At 46.7% G+C, this 17,884-nt stretch overlaps 1 pseudogene; it reads right to left on the bottom strand.

The window, feature by feature from the left end:
* Nucleotides 1-1,760: 1,760 nt before the first annotated feature.
* On the bottom strand, nucleotides 1,761-17,677 carry LOC117042517 (annotated as a pseudogene).
* Nucleotides 17,678-17,884: the final 207 nt, after the last annotated feature.

The raw sequence follows: 17,884 nt of genomic DNA, 5'->3' as shown, positions 1-17,884 counted from the left end.
CCACCAAGTCTAGGATCTGAGCCTTAGTGTGTCACTCTGGCCCCAACCACTCCCTGCAAAGGCGGTGGAGTCGGCTGCAAACCTCTGGGGTCCCTTGGCCTCCTGGGAAAGGGAATGCCTGAATCTCTGGCGCTGGGTATCTGAGCTGGGGGCGTCCCCATCCAGGAGGGTCTTCATAGCTCTTCCCAAGATCTCCCAAGTGGGGCAGTTTGGAGATTTGAACAGCAGCCTCCAATATGGTTGAAGGATTGTCCCCTGCAGACTCTCCTTCTGTTCTTTCCAGGTTCTGCTTTAAGGCAAAGGCTGGCCAAGGGAGTGTGGACCTCAAGGGGGCTGAACCAGAGGTGGGGGAACCTCAGGTCCTGCTCCAAGCTGCTCTGGGTTGGAGCAGGATCCGGCCCCAACCTCCCTGCCAGCTTCCTTCCATACATCCAACCTCTGCAGCCTCTCTTCTGCAAAAGGACCATGCACAAGGCAGGAGGGACGCTTGCCCTGGAGGACCAAGATGCTCCTTTCCTGCCTCTCTAGAAATTCTACACTTCATATTTAACCCGTTGAAGACCAGGCAGCTGGGGTGGAAAGCAATCTCTCCCTTCTGGGAACTCTGATCTCTACTTTCACAATGTTGGGACTTCTTAGGCAGTGGTGAGAGGCAGTGTGGTGTAGTGGTTAGAGTGCTGGACTATGGCCTTGGGAGACCAGGGATCGGCCAATCAATGCCTCCAAGCCTAGCCTACCTCACAGGGTTGTTGTAAGGAATTAAAGGAGAGGAAGAACCATGTATTAATATGCTACCTCCAGTTCCTTGGAGGAAAAGGCAGGATATCGAATCTAAGAATTTTAGAGTTGGAATGGTCCCAATGGTCATCTAGTCCAACCCCCCCACACACACACACACTTGTGGGGGTTGTTTTCATTTTTATTATGTATTTGTTGTTTTATATCTTGATTTTATTCTGAGACCCCCAGGTATAGGATGGTTTATAAATTACAACAACAACAACAACAACAACAGGACATTGGGACGATTTTATGGAACCAAGAAGGTGAGGGAGGGGTTGAAGATTGCATTTCAACTTTCCTGCATTATTTTTGTTCCCACCTTGTGAGTGGGCTAGGCAAGGGGGGATGTGTTTCTATGGGCAGCTTTCATAGAATCCTTGAGTTGGAAGGGACCCCGAGGGTCCTCTAGTCTGAACACAATCATTGGCTTACTCTCTGTAGGAGTTGTTTGATATGATTAAAGATCTTCCCACACTCCAACCCTTTCTAAGGTGTTTCCCTTGTATGAGTTCTTTACTGTTTAGGAAGGGAGCCCATCATTAAAGTTATTTCAACAAGCCAAACATTTCTAATATTTTCTCCTCTATGAGTTATTTGGTGTCTACTGCGACTGAAACTCTTTCCACACTCCAAACATGTATATGCTTTCTCCCATGTATGAGTTCTTAGATGTAACATAAGGGAGTTTCTGCAACTGAAGCACTTTCCACACTCTAAGAGTGTAAGAAGAAGAAGAGGTTGGATCTGATATCCCGCTTTATCACTACCCGAAGGAGTCTCAAGGCAGCTAACATTCTTCTTTCCCTTCCTCCCCCACAACAAACACTCTGTGAGGTGAGTGGGGCTGAGAGACTTCAAAGAAGTGTGACTAGCCCAAAGTCACCCAGCAGCTGAATGTGGAGGAGCGGAGACGTGAACCTGGTTCACCAGATTACAAGTCTACCGTTCTTAACCACCACACCACACTGGCTCCCTGGACGAGTTCTTTACTGTTTAGGAAGGGTCCCGGTCACTGACGTTCTTTCCATACGCCAAACATTTCTAAGTTTTCCTCCCTGTATGAGTTCTTTGGTGTCTAGTAAGGTGACTACCGCACCTGAAGCTCCTTCCACACTCCGAACATGTATACGGTTTCTCCCCTGTATGAGTTCTTTGATGCAACGTAAGGGAGCTGCTGCACCTGAAGCTTTTTCCACACTCCGAACATGTATACGGTTTCTCTCCTGTATGTGTTCTTTGATGCAACGTGAGAAGGCTACCACGACAGAAGCTCTTGCCACACTCCAAACATTTATAAGGTTTCTCTCCTGTGTGCAATCTTTGATGCAAAGTAAGGGTGCAACTCTGGCTGAAACTCTTTCCACACTCCAAACATGTATATCGTTTCTCCCCTATATGAATTCTTTGATGCAAGTAAAGGGAGTCGCTGCGACTGAAGCTCTTGTCACATTCCCAGCATTTATAAGGTTTGCTGCCTTGATGAGTCTGTTGATGTCTAGTAAGCGCATTGCTGCGAGTGAAGCTCTTTCCACACTCCAAACACGTATGCGGTTTCTCCCCTGTATGAATTCGTTGATGCGACTTAAGGGTGCTACTCTGACTGAAGCTCCTTCCACACTCTGAACATGTATATGGTTTCTCCCCTGTATGAGTTCTTCGGTGCTTACTAAGGATACCAGTGTGACTGAAGCTCTTTCCACACTCGGAACATGTATACAGTTTCTCCCCTGTATGAGATCTTTGATGCAAGGTAAGTCTGCCACTCTGACTGAAGCTCTTTCCACACTCGGAACATTTATAAGGTTTCTCTCCTGTATGAGTTCGTAGATGCAAGTTAAGGGAACTACTGCCACTGAAGCTCTTTTGACATTCAAAACATTTATAAGGTTTCTCCCCGGTATGAGTTCTTTGATGCAAGGTAAGGGCCCAACTTTGACTGAAGCACTTTCCACACTCTGAACATGTATACGGTTTCTCTCCTGTATGAGTTCGTTGGTGTGACTTAAGGTGGCTACTGTGCCAGAAGCTCTTTCCACATTCCAAACATGTATACGGTTTCTTCCATGTATGAGTTCGGTGATGTGACATAAGGCTCTGGATATCAATGAACATCTTTCCACACTTGGAACATTTATACGGTTTCTCCCATGCATGAGTTTGTTGATGCGAGGTAAGGGAGCTACTGTGACTGAAGCTCTTTCCACACTCTGAACATGTATACGGTTTCTCCCCTGTGTGTACTCTTTGATGTATAGTAAGAGTTGAGCGACGACCAAATCTCTTACCACACACTGTACGTTCATGCTTTTTCTCCTGTCTGCGAATTTTATTTTCACCACCCTGAGACGTACCAGAATCACCCTCCGTCTTCTGCTTTCGTCTCCCCTCTCGTCTGTTGCCTCCATCTTGTACCCTCAGCTTCCTTTGCTCCTCCTCCTCTTTGGATCCTTTTGGTGACACTTCTGATTCTTCCCCTCCTGCCAGCATTCCTTCAACATCTCCTGATGGAATAAAAAGGGAAACTGATGAAATGTGAAAGGAGCGTCTTCACCCCAATCATTCAGTCAGGACACTGAGATCCAGGTCCCAGGGCCTTCTGGTGGTTCCCTCACTGCACAAAGGGAAGTTACAGGGAACGAGGCAGAGGGCCTTCTTGGTAGTGGTGCCCACCCTGTGGAACACTATCCCATCAGATGTCAAGGAAATAAACAACTATCAGACTTTTAGAAGACATCTGAAGGCAGCCATGTATAGGGAAGTTTTTAAAGTTTTATGTTTTATTATGCTTTTATATTTGTTGGAAGGCAGCTAAAGTGGACCTAACAGAAGCAGAAAACATCAAGAAGAGGTGGCAAGAATACACAGAGGAACTATACCAGAAAGATATAGAGGTCTCATCCACCCCAGGTAGTGTGGTTGCTGACCTTGAGCCAGACATCCTGGAGAGTGAAGTCAAATGGGCCTTAGAAAGCCTTGCTAACAACAAGGCCAGTGGAAGTGATGATATTCCAGCTGAACTATTTAAAATCCTAAAAGATGATGCTGTTAAGGTGCTACACTCAATATGCCAACAAGTTTGGAAAACTCAGCAGTGGCCAGAGGATTGGAGAAGATCAGTTTACATCCCAATCCCAAAGAAGGGCAGTGCCAAAGAATGCTCTAACTACCGCACAATTGCACTCATTTCACACGCTAGCAAGGTTATGCTTAAAATTCTACAAGGCAGGCTTAAGCAGTACGTGGACCGAGAACTCCCAGAAGTGCAAGCTGGATTTCGAAGGGGCAGAGGAACCAGAGACCAAATTGCAAACATGCGCTGGATTATGGAGAAAGCTAGAGAGTTCCAGAAAAACATCTACTTCTGCTTCATTGACTACGCAAAAGCATTTGACTGTGTCGACCACAGCAAACTATGGAAAGTTCTTAAAGAAATGGGAGTGCCGGATCACCTCATCTGTCTCCTGAGAAATCTCTATTTGGGACAAGAAGCTACAGTTAGAACTGGATATGGAATAACTGATTGGTTCAAAATTGGGAAAGGAGTACGACAAGGCTGTATATTGTCTCCCCGCTTATTTAACTTATATGCAGAATTCATCATGCGAAAGGCTGGGCTGGATGAATCCCAAACCGGAATTAAGATTGCCGGAAAAAATATCAACAACCTCAGATATGCTGATGATACAACCTTGATGGCAGAAAGTGAGGAGGAATTGAAGAACCTTTTAATGAGGGTGAAAGAGGAAAGCGCAAAATATGGTCTGAAGCTCAACATCAAAAAAACTAAGATCATGGCCACTGGTCCCATCACCTCCTGGCAAATAGAAGGGGAAGAAATGGAGGCAGTGAGAGATTTCACTTTCTTGGGTTCCATGATCACTGCAGATGGTGACAGCAGTCACGAAATTAGAAGACGCCTGCTTCTTGGGAGAAAAGCAATGACAAACCTAGACAGCATCTTAAAAAGCAAAGACATCACCTTGCCAACAAAGGTCCGTATAGTTAAAGCTATGGTTTTCCCAGTAGTAATGTACGGAAGTGAGAGCTGGACAATCAAGAAGGCTGATCGCCGAAGAATTGATGCTTTTGAATTATGGTGCTGGAGGAGACTCTTGAGAGTCCCATGGACTGCAAGAAGATCAAACCTATCCATTCTCAAGGAAATCGGCCCTGAGTGCTCACTAGAAGGACAGATCCTGAAGTTGAGGCTCCAGTACTTTGGCCACCTCATGAGAAGAGAAGACTCCCTGGAAAAGACCCTGATGTTGGGAAAGATGGAGGGCACAAGGAGAAGGGGACGACAAAGGATGAGATGGTTGGACAGTATTCTCGAAGCTACTAACATGAGTTTGGCCAAACTGCGGGAGGCAGTGAAGGATAGGCGTGCCTGGCGTGCTCTGGTCCATGGGGTCACGAAGAGTCGGACACGACTGAACGACTGAACAACAACAACAACAACAGCTAAAGTGGCTGGGGTAACCCACTCAGATCCGAGGGGTACAAATAATGCAAGTATTAATGCTGGTATTAATATTTATGGAGTTTATATACCTATACACAGAGGTCTCAGCGTGGTTCTCAGAAAAGATCACACAATATATAATCAGAATAAAAACAACAACCCAATAACACCCCGCCCCAAAAGAGCCACATTTGAAAAAGACTATAGGATGTCAAACATATCAAGCAAAAACCTGGTTAATAAGGAACATCTTTGCATGGCACCTAAAGGTGTATACCCCTTCATGGATCACTGGCTTGTCGTGGCGAAGGGGCTTTAATAATTAATAGAAGCTATGATCTATGCCGTGCAGGGCCACCCAAGAAAGACATTTCAGCCGAGATTAGAGTTTAGACTAAATGTGATCCACCTGGAGAAGGAACTGTCAACCCACTCCAGTATTTTGCCATGAAAGTTCCATGGACATAAAAAAGGAAAAGCTTTGAGAGGAAAGTAAGAGTTTCCAAGGCATGCTCTGGTTCATGCAGTCACGGACAGTTGGACACGGCTAAGACAACTAAACAACAAAAAAGGTGTACAAGATAGGTGCCAGGCGAACTTCCCTGGGGAGAGCATTCCACAGATGGGGAGCCAATGCAGAGAAGACCCTGTTCTCATGTTGCTACCCTCCGGACCACTTGAGGAGGAAGCCCATGAAGGAGGGCCTCAGAAGGGGATCTCAGGGTCTGGGGAAATTCATATGGAAAGAAGCAGTCCTTGAAGTAGTGTGGTTCTGAGCCATTTAAGGCTTTATAGGTCAAAACCAGCACTTTGAATTGGGCCCAGAAACTAATTAGTAGCCATTGCAGTCAGACCAGGATGGGTGTAATATGCTCAAACCGCCTTGCTCCAGTGAGCAACCTGGCCACTGAATTCTGCACTAGCTGAAGTTTCCAAACTGTCTTCAGAGGCAGCCCTACGTATAACGCATATCTATATCTAACCTTGAAGTTCCCATAGACAACGGTAGATAGCCTATCCCTGTCCAGATAGGGGTGTAGCTGAGCCACCAGCCAAAGCTGATGGAAGGCAGTCCAGGCCATCTGAGCCTCCAGCAACAGCAAAGGATCCAGGATTACTCCCAAGCTACAAACTGCTCCTTCAGAGGAAGTATAACCCCATCAAGAGCAGGCAACATTGCAACCATCTGCTCTAGGGAACCACCCACTAACTGAGCCTCACTCTTATCTGGATTGAGCTTCAATTTGTTGGCTCTCATTCAGTCCATTACTAAGGCAAGACAGTGATCCAGCACTTCCACTGCCTCACCTGCAGACAGAAAGGGGAAACAGAGCAGAGTGTCATCAGCATACTGCTGACAACATACTCCAAACCTCTGGATAACCCCTCCCAGCGATTTCATGTAGATGTTAAACAACATGGGGGATGGGATTGGGCCCTGCGGAACCCCACATTGAAGCTTCCATGGGGCTGAAACGCATTCCCCAAGTAACACCCTCTGGGAACGACCATCTAAGTAGGACTAGGACCACCACAAAGCAAGGCCACCCACCCCCAGTTCAGAGAGTCGCCCCAGAAGGATACCATGGTCGATGGTATTGAAAGCCACTGAGAGGTCAAGAACAATTAGCAGACACACATTTCCCTTGTCTCTCTCTTCACAGAGTTTATCATACATGGCGACCAAAGCATTTTCTGTGCCAAAACCAGGCCTAGACCCTCATTGAACAGTGTTTTTTCATAGAGTCCTCAAAGCTTTGCCATTCCTTCCTTAATTTCTGCTTTGATTGGTTTTTATGGCTTCCGTTAGTTTGTCCAATTCTATAAATTCACAAAATCCAGTCTTCTTTTGTGGGGATAATGTCCCCTTTCCAATTTTTGGCAAGTAATAATTTGGCTGCAGCTATGGCATATAAGAACAACCTTTTGTTATCCTGTGGTGTGTCCTTTCCTATAATGCACATTAGGTATGCCTCTGGCTTTTTAAAAATAGGAGCATTGAGCATCTTTTTTTAGCTCTTTGTGGATACACCCCCCAAGGTATGCACCCATACCTGTTGTTGCAACTCTCCAAATCAAGTATACCTGTTTTCTCAAACAAGATCCAATCCTTAATCCAACATAGGCACGAGGCTTCAAAATATGTTCTTAAATTGGGGAGTGCGAAACCTCCCTTTTCTTTTTTGTCCATCAGTAATTTGTATTTTATGCGGGGTTTCCTACCCTGCCATATGAACCTTTTCAGATCTCTCCGGCAAACGTCAAAGCATTCTGGAAAGCAATTTTAACAACAAAATGCTTTGCAAACAAGTCACAGTGAGCTACCATTGGTTCTACCACCTCCTTTGGGCCAGCCTGTAAAAGGCCCAGTACAACTCGGAAAAGCTCTGCAAGACGACATAATGAGGATGCAATGGAGGCAGCTGCCTTCTCTGCCACTAGGTAGACTCAATAGTGAGTCCTTACAAGTGTCTGGTTGCATAATTCGGATCCTTCCCCCACTTGGAGATAGAGAATCTCCATAGATCACAGCAACTCCCCCTCCCCCACCCTTGAGTCTGGCCTGATGCTGCACTGAGTGGGCACAGCTGGGTGAGACCAACTCCACCCTGTTCACCCACCCAGGTTTCAGTGATACATGCCAGATCAGCCTCCTCATCCATAATCAGATCATGGATGAGGGAGATTTTATTCTGGGCTGACTTGCTGTTCAACTTCAGAGCTGCCTGATATGACAACCACAATTCCCCAGGATGGGGGGGGGGCTGTGCCGTGTGTCTCTTACCCAGCCTGCCCCTCCTCCCACACCATCCCTCCACCTACCCAGAACCAATGAAACTGGGCCTCCCCCTGCTCCTCCCTTCCCAGAAACATCCCACAAAATGCCCTTATAACTGTTAGAAACAGTTTAAACACTAAAAAACAAACAAGCCCAATTTAAAAGCATATAAAAAACAGGCTCTCAGCAGGGTGGTATCTTTTACCTCTCACAGCCCAGAGCTCTGGCCCTTAGTGCTTTCCCACGGCCAACATCCCTCCATGTCCCCCTCTCCATTCCTTGGAACTCACCAGATCTCTCTGAGGGTCCTGGGAGAGAACGATTGGAGGTTGTGGGGAGGGATGCAGGAGGCAGCCTGACTAGGTCAACCGTCCATCTTCCTCCTTCCATCCTCGCTAGGTTTGCAGGATCAGCCTCTTCCATCTTTCCGGAGGAGCTCAGAAGCTGCAGGTTCCTGGGAGGGAGGAAGAAGCAAAGGGAGCCACAAAGACCCTGCAGGCATTTTCCTGCTCAATACCCTTTGCTGGTGAATGATAACCCAGCCAAAGTGGAGTCATGCCTGAAAGAGGCTCTTCTTCCCACCACCATTAAAAACACCCCTTTCCTTTTTTGCCAGCCTGGAGCTGTGGCACGGCTGCCTCCGCCAGTTCCTCCTCGTCCTGCAACCCCACTTTAGGGGAAGGGGCTGTAGTTTGAGGGCAGAGCATCTCCTCAGCAGGCAGAAAGCCCCACATTCCATCCCCAGGCAGGGCTGAGACTCAGCTCCTGAAAACCCCTTGCTCAGGGGGAGCAGGGCTATTTGGGGGCAGCTCACTGGGCTTGGAGCCCCCAGCTCTGCTGCAGCAGTTCATTTTACAGCTAATGGTTCTCCTCTTCCCATCCTTAAAATCTTCCCTCCTTCATCTCTCCCAACACCTTGGTTCCTTCCTAGGGCTGGTCTGCTATACAGAGAGACTGCGCCCTCCTTGGGTGCCTTGCTCCTGAACCCCAAAGGCATCGAAGAAGAAGAAAAGAGTCCATGCCTTGTAGTGTTGAAATGAGTTTACAGCTGATCCTGCCCCAGCATTGACCCCTCTTTCTCCAAAACATCAACGCCTCCCTCCTCCTCTTCCCAGAGCCCTCCTGCCTCCTTTCCTTTGTGGGGTTTCCTGCCCCACCCTAAAACTCCCTCCCCCCCTGCCTTGCCTTCTTGCCTTGCTCTCCTCCTGGGGCGCCCCTGCACCCCTTAAAGCCTTTTGCACTCATTGCAGCTCTTTGGGGGCTGAATTGGGGGTGTAGCCCCACGCATTTTCCCTCCCACCTCGGCCCCTTTGCAAAACTGCTCCCTTCTCTCCTGCAAAGCAGCTGCTCTGACACTGGACAACCCCCCCCCCAAAAAAAAAACCTACCCCTTTTCCTACCTTGCAAAAGGCACAGTCTTCCCTGCTGCAAAATCTCCTCCTCTCAGCTTTTCAAATGCAGGAGGATGTAAGAAACAGAGGAGGAAGTGACACTTCCCGCCTCCCCCCCCCCGGAAGTCCTCTGTCATAATATAATCGCTGCCTTTAACCCTTGAAGGGCCAGTGTCTCTCCCACCCCCCACCCGAACTGTATGGTGCTGGGGACATTGCGGATTCTGCCTATGGGACCCCACAAAGTGCCCCCTCATAGCGAGCTATGGCTGGTTCTACCACCTCCTTTGGGCCAGCCTGTAAATGGCCCCTTACAACCCGGAGAAACTCTGCCAGACCACATAATGAGGATGCAATGGAGACAGAAAAGTCTGCTTTCTTTGCTGCCTTCACTGCCACTAGGTAGGCTGGATAATGAGCCCTTTCCAGTCGGGCTCCACAAAGTGGGAGAGGGCGCTCAGGAGTATTAGTATTATTAGTAGCAGCATTAATAGTGGTATTATCATTATTAGCCTGTCTGTATAAGGCCTCAGCCACACCTGGACTTTGAATGTGGACTTGGAAGTTACTTGTTTCTCCTTTTTAAAAAAAAAAAAAAAAACACTTCTTCTGCCCAGAACTGCTCTTGCAGAAACTGCTGTTTAATTGAAACACAAATAATTTAAAATGTGTGTTTGGGGGTGGGTGTTATTGGGTTGTTTTTGCTTGTGTTTCGATTATGTACTTTGAGTTCTTATATTGTAATTTTATCCTGTGAACCGCCCTGAGGACTGTGTGTATAGAGAGGTATATAAATTTAATAAATTATAGTAAAATCAGACCGGATAAAAATTATTACAAGTTCCAGGGGGAGGCCCTGCAGAAGGTTTTCCAATACTTAAGGGTTTGCCTTGACCCCAAGCCCTATGGGGAGACCAAGGAAGGTCACCCACCTGCCCAGGTTGGCCTGCTGGGAGGAGAGGAGAAAGATCTGCCCTTCCATTAGGAAAAGATATCCTACCCCCATAGAAAGGGGGAAAGAACTATAATTGCATCATTTTAGTGGAATTATATACAGAATGCATTAATTATGGGAAATGTAAATATAATAATAATAATTTATTTATTTATTTATTTATTTCTACCCTGCCCATCTGGCTGAGTTTCCCCAGCAACTCTGGGTGGTTCCCAATCGAGTGTTAAAAACAATATAGCATTTAAATATTAAAAACTTCCTTAAACAGGGGGGCCTTCAGATGTCTTTTAAAAATAGGATACCTATTTATTTCCTTGACATCTGATGGGAGGGTGTTTCACAGGGAGGGCACCACTACTAAGAAAGCCTCGTTCCCTTGGCGCTGGACCTCAGTGTCCGGGCTGAACAATGGGGGTGGAGACGTTCCTTCAGGTATTCAGGACCGAGGCTGTGTAGGGCTTTAAATCTCAGCACCAACACTTTGAATTGTGCTCGGAAACGTACTGGGAGCCAATGCATATCTCTCAGGGCTGGTGTTATATAGAATCATAGAGTTGGAAGAGACCACAAGGGCCATCCAGTCCAACCCCCTGCCAAACAGGAAACACCATCAAAGCATTCCTGACAGATGGCTGTCAAGCCTGTGCTTAAAGACCTCCAAAGAAGGAGACTCCACCACACTCCTTGGCAGCAAATTCCACTGTCCAACAGCTCTTACTGTCAGGAAGTTCTTCCTAATGTTTAGGTGGAATCTTCTTTCTTGTAGTTTGAATCCATTGCTCCATGTCCGCTTCTCTGGAGCAGCAGAAAACAACCTTTCTCCCTCCTCTAGATGACATCCTTTGATATATTTGAACATGGCTATCATATCACCCCTTAACCTTCTCTTCTCCAGGCTAAACATACCCAGCTCCCTAAGCCGTTCCTCATAAGGCATCGTTTCCAGGCCTTTGACCATTTTGGTTGCCCTCTTTAGGACACGTTCCAGCTTGTCAGTATCCTTCTTGAACTGTGGTGCCCAGAACTGGACACAGTATTCCAGGTGAGGTCTGACCAGAGCAGAATACAGTGGTACTATTACTTCCCTTGATCTAGACGCTATACTCCTATTGATGCAGCCCAGAATTACATTGGCTTTTTTAGCTGCTGCATCACACTGTTGACTCATGTCAAGTTTGTGGTCTACCAAGACTCCTAGATCCTTTTCACATGTACTGCTCTCAAGCCAGGTGTCACCCATCCTGTATTTGTGCCTTTCATTTTTTAAAGTATACTACTTTACATTTCTCCTTGTTAAAATTCATCTTGTTTGCTTTGGCCCAGTTGTCTAATCTGTTAAGGTCATTTTGAAGTGTGATCCTGTCCTCTGGGGTATTAGCCACCCCTCCCAATTTGTTGTCATCTGCAAACTTGATCAGGATGCCCTCAAGGCCTGAGCTGCCTCTTCCTCAGAGTTTCAACCTCACCAGCCATTTCTGGTGCTTCAGCCATCCCAATCTCCTCAAGAGTTCCCACAGTTCAGCCCCATTCCAGGAGGGAGGACTTCACATTGCACGAGACCCCTGGAATTACAGTGCAAAGCTCTGCTGATTCTTCCTCTGCAATCTGGTTTGTCAGCATGCTTGGAAATTCTGGTTTCAACAACTTTCCCCCACCAGTTTACTTGGTGCAGATGTTAAACCTTCCTTCGGCCCTCCAGTACGGATCCCCCTCTCATTTATGGATTTTGAATTATTGTATTACGCCATTTTCTAGTATGGTTTAGCACTTCTGTCTTCCCCATGGAATCATGGAATAGTAGTGCGAAAGGATCCCAAGGATCATCTAGTCCAACCCATAGCTGTCAACTTTCCCCTTTTTAAAGGGAAATTCCCTTATTCCGAATAGGATTCCTCGCAAGAAAAGGGAAAGGTTGACAGCTATGGTCCAACCCCCTGCAATGCAGGAATTACAGCTCAACACGTTAGTTGTTTTAATTCCTTAGGACTACAGTTGTCGTCTTTGCAATTATTTGTTCTATGATTTAATCTTTTGCTTGAAACAAGGAAACAACAGATGCTATGTTATGGTGATGTTTTGTAAAAAGATTTTCTTTGGGTTATTGAAGTGTACACCATTAAGCCTATATTTTTGCTTCCTCAGATGTTCAGTTATTCAGAAATCTCCAGAGAGGAAAATTGCACATGGATACTCCAATTCACAGGAGGGGTGGGGACTAGCAGCAGAGAATCACAACAGAGCCACATCTTAAGCTAGCAAAATCCCTTCTCTTGTGGCTGAACTAATAGAATGCTGGCTCAGCTACAAGGTATTGGAGAAGGAGTCTGGGAGGGCAAGAGTTAACATCCCCCTGCCCTTAAGGAGAGCCCATATGTACATGTTTCACAGTTTAATGAATTGTTCTGTGCACACTTATGTTCACAAAGAGGTGAACATGAGCCCAAATACTTTCATGTGACAAGCGAGGAAGCAATATGTATTATTATTATTATTATTATTACTACTTTGTTGAAAGTTAAGAGCATTGCTATTAGCAATTTTTCACAACCTCTATAGCCTACATAGAAGGAAAAGTTGGCAAATGTGTCCTCTTTCTTGATCTTCAAAATAACCCTACACTTGCCTATCATGACTGTCTCAGCCCCTGACTGGTAACCTTCTGAGTTATTCCCCCCCTTCTACCAGGGAACTACAGTGGTGCCTCGCAGGACGAAATTAATTTGTTCCACAAGTCTTTTCGTTTTGCGGAAATTTCATCTTGCGAAGCACGGTTTCCCATAGGAATGCATTGAAATTTAATTAATACGTACCTATGGGGGGGAAAGTCGGGGCTTGTTGCCGGCCGCAGTCAGGGAGAAGCCGAGGCAGGAATTGGGCCTGGCTGGGCCCAGCCGGAGCCTCCTGTGGCTGCCCCGAGAGAGCGGTGAGTGAGCGGCGGTGGGGGGAAGCCGGGTGTGGGGAGAGCGAGCGGGGAGGGTGAGTGGGAGGAAGCCGGTGTTGCGGTCACTCTCTCAGACCTGAGCAGCACCCCCGGACGTTTAACGGTCTATTGGTAACTGCCCCAGCCAGTATTCACTCTGGCAATGAATAACTCACTTCAGATTCGGATTGTGGTAAAAATAAACATAAGTTTCTTTATTGTTTGTACAAAGCGTAATGGTTTCAAATGACTTGGTAAAATGTTAAATATAACTGTATGGTTATTCAGATAAGTATATTTCAACTCTCTACCTAGTATTCCAATAACTATCCCTAATGCCTCCTGTTAATTATTCAATCTGCTCTAGCTCTGCTCATTGGCTCTATCTCCCTCTCTCTATCCCCCTCTAACTCTGACTCAACTGCCTAACTTCCCACCTCTAACTGCCTTTTCTATCCTTTCTAACTGCCATCCTTCCACACACTAATTGCCTGGAGAGCTCCCATTGGTCAATCTCCTCCCTGCCAAGTTAACCCTTGGAGAACCTTTAGGGGTGAACACCACAGCCGGGTGTGGGGAGAGCGAGCGGGGAGAGCGGTTACGTGTAGTGAGTGGCGGTGGCGGGGACGTCGCCACAGGAAGTGCCCCCTCCCGGAGCCGAGGAAGGGGAATAGGCCCCAAGATGGCGGTGGTGGCGGCGGCTGAGCGGCTCCTGTTGGAGGGGGAAGGAGGTGCCATGGACTCGGCGCAGCTCTCGCCGCCGCCTCTGCCCCAGCCCCGCCGCGGCGGGGAAGTGCAGCCCCTTGAGCAGCTCCCGCAGAGCAACATGCTGGTGGGGCTTCCCATCGTGGCCATCGAGGGCATCCTCTGCTTCCTGTCCTACGACGAGACCAGCCAGCTCCGCCTAGTGAGGGGCCGCGTTGTGGGGGGGGGAGGGAGGCCATTCCACAGAACACAGACAGTAAAACGAAAAGCCCCGTTCTGGGTGTGCTTTTGAGATCTTTGGAACTTGTAGGAGAAACACTGCTGTGTATTTGGGACTTGCATGTTAGTACAAACTCCTTGAAGTCGGCCCAGTAGCAGATTGGTAGCAAGTGCAAATCACACTAGCAGGGTGTTCAATGCTGGCAGTAGTTTCCTCCCACAACGTGGGTGGCACTGTGGTCTAAACCACTGAGCCTCTGGGGCTTGCTGATCAGAAGATCGGTGGTTCGAATCCATGCGCAGAGTGAGCTCCCATTGCTCTGTCCCAGCTCCTTCCAACCTAGCAGTTCGAAAGCACACCATTGCAAACAGATAAATAAGTACCGCTGTGACAGGAAGGTAAATGGCGTTTCCGTGCACTGCTCTGGTTTTGCCAGAAGTGGTTTAGTCATGCTGGCCACGTGACCCAGAAAGCTGTCTGTGGACAAACGCCAGCTCCCTCAGCCTGAAAGCGAGATGAGCGCCGCAACCCCAGTCGCCTTTGACTGGACTTAACCATCCAGGGGACATTTACCTTTTTTACCTTGCTCCCAACAAGCCACCTGGCTACTGTGTTCTGCACTAGTGACAGCCTGTGGCCCAACCTTCAAGGGTGGCTCTTTGTATGGTGCATTGCAGTAATCCAACCATGAGGGATGTGAACAGATCCCATTATCCCCCCCCCAATAGTTGGGATTCATGAGGGTTTTTAAAATTTTCATTAAGATGTTATTTTGCAAAGATTTTTCTGTTTCATTTTATGCTGTATATGAAACAGAGATAGCAGATGGAAATTAGGATATGAAAAGCAAAACTATAAAATAGGTACCTAGAACTGTACATGGGTTCAAATAGCACAGTCCAAGTGAATAATATTAGCATTATCTGATGATCAAGTATAGCTCCGGATTTGCCAAGCTTGTGACAACAGTTGTCTAACAGATGATGGTTCTGCTGTACAGTATATAGAATCATAGAACTGTAGAGTTAGAAGGGACCCCAAAGGTCATCTAGTCTAACCCCCAGCAATGAAGGAATCTCGGCTAAAGCATCCATGGCAGAAGGCCATCCAACCTCTGCTTAAAAACCACTGAGGAAGAGCCCATCACCTGCCACCGTCAAAACAGCTCTTACTGTCAGAAAGTTCTTCCAAGTTTGGCTTTGGCTGATGGGTACCACAGTTCAAAATGTCTGGGGGGCACCAGGTTGGTGAAGCCTGGCTCATGTTAGAACAGTTTTCTATGTTTTTATGCAGCACTACTGCTCATTGCACAGAGCAAATAGTTGTGGGGGCATGTGCAGAGTTGCAGTAGAACTGAGCTTCCCAGTAACGCAGTGTCCTGTCTTCATTGCAGCAGGAGATGAACGGAAAACCGAGAACAAGAGACAGCCAGATGGTGCATCGAAGGAAAGAGCCAGATGTAAAAAGAGAGAAGCGCAGAGAAAGAAAACTGAAGAAAATCACAAGAGAAGGAATAAAGGCTCCACTTCTCAGGGCATCAACCACCATGAAATCACAGCAAAAGACAAAAAAAGATGAACAAAAGGAAACCACATGCCCTGTAAACCAGAGAAATATATACTCGAAATCAAACCTTTTGCATTGCAAAATCCACACAGGAGAGAAACCCTTTCAGTGCTTAGAGAGGCTGCACTGGGGGGACCAGAACACAATCATTGGTTTACTCTCTGTAGGAATTATTTGACATGATTAAAGATCTTCCCACACTCCAACCCTTTCTAAGATCTTCCCACACTCCAACCCTTTCTAAGATGTTCCTCTTATATAAGTTCTTTACTGTTTAGTAAGGGTGACCCAATCAATGAAGTTCTTTCCATAAACTAAACATTTCTAAGATTCCCTCCCTGTATGAGTTCTTTGGTGTCTAGTAAGGCTACTACTGACACTGAAGCTTTTTCCACACTCCTAACATGTATACGGTTTCTCTCTTGTATGAGTTTTTTTATGATACTTAAATGAGCTACCGCACCTGAAGCTCCTTCCACACTCCGAACATGTATACGGTTTCTCCCCTGTATGAGTTCTTTGGTGTATAGTAAGGTGGCTATGTTGACTGAAGCTCTTTCCACACTCCGAACATGTATACGGTTTCTCCCCTGTATGAGTTCTTTGATGCAACGTAAGGGAGATGCTGCACCTGAAGCTTTTTCCACACTCCGAACATATATACGGTTTCTCTCCTGTATGAGTTCTTTGATGCAACGTGAGTTGGCTACCACGACAGAAGCTCTTTCCACACTCTAAACATTTATAAGGTTTCTCTCCTGTGTGCAGTCTTTGATGCAAGATAAGGCTGCAACTGTGGCTGAAACTCTTTCCACACTCCAAACATGGATATAGTTTCTCCCCTATATGAATTCTTTGATGAGAGAAAAGGGAGTCGCTGCGACTGAAGCTCTTGCCACATTCCCAGCATTTATAAGGTTTGCTGCCTTGATGAGTCTGTTGATGTCTAGTAAGCGCATTGCTGCGAGTGAAGCTCTTTCCACACTCCAAACACGTATGCGGTTTCTCCCCTGTATGAATTCGTTGATGCGACTTAAGGCCCCCAATTTGAGTGAAGCTCATTCCACACACGGAACATGTATACGGTTTCTCCCCTGTATGAGATCTTTTATGTACGGTAAGGCTACCAGTGTTACTGAATCTCTTTCCACACTCGGAACATGTATACGGTTTCTCCCCTGTATGAGATCTTTTATGCAAGGTAAGTCTGCCGCTCTGACTGAAGCTCTTTCCACACTCTGAACATTTATAAGGTTTCTCTCCTGTATGAGATCTTTGATGCAAGGTAAGGCTACTACTCTGACTGAAGCTCTTTTGACATTCAAAACATTTATAAGGTTTCTCCCCGGTATGAGATCTTTGATGCGAGGTAAGGCCACTACTGTGACTGAAGCACTTTCCACACTCTGAACATGTATACGGTTTCTCCCCTGTATGAGTTCGTTGATGTGACTTAAGGTGCCTACCGTGCCAGAAGCTCTTTCCACATTCCAAACATGTATACGGTTTCTCCCCTGTATGAGTTTGGTGATGTGACCTAAGGGAGCTACTGTGACTGAAGCTCTTTCCACACTCTGAACATTTATAAGGTTTCTCCCCGGTATGAGATCTTTGATGCGAGGTAAGGCCACTACTTTGACTGAAGCTCTTTCCACACTCTGAACATGTATACGTTTTCTCCCCTGTATGAGTTTGGTGATGTGACGTAAGGCAGCTACTGTGACTGAAGCTCTTTCCACACTCTGAACATGTATACGGTTTCTCTCCTTTGTGTACTCTTTGATGTATAGTAAGAGTTGAGCAACGACCAAATCTCTTACCACACACTGTACGTTCATGCTTTTTCTCCTGTCTGCGAATTTGATTTTCACCACCCTGAGACGTATCAGAATCACCCTCCGGCTGCTGCTTTCGTCTCCCCTCTCGTCTGCTGCCTCCATCTTGAACCCTCAGCTTCCTTTGCTCATCCTCCTCTTTGGATCCTTTTGGTGACACTTCTGATTGTTCCCCTTCTGCCAGCATCCCTTCAACATCTCCTGATGGAATAAAAAGGGAAACTGATGAAATGCGAAAGGAGCGTCTTCACCCAAATCATTCAGTCAG

The sequence above is a fragment of the Lacerta agilis genome, chromosome 2, assembly GCF_009819535.1.
Source record: "Lacerta agilis isolate rLacAgi1 chromosome 2, rLacAgi1.pri, whole genome shotgun sequence".
Lineage (NCBI taxonomy): Eukaryota > Metazoa > Chordata > Lepidosauria > Squamata > Lacertidae > Lacerta > Lacerta agilis.
The sequence above is the reverse complement of the archived record's forward strand: the minus strand, read 5'-3'. Positions and strand labels throughout refer to the sequence as shown.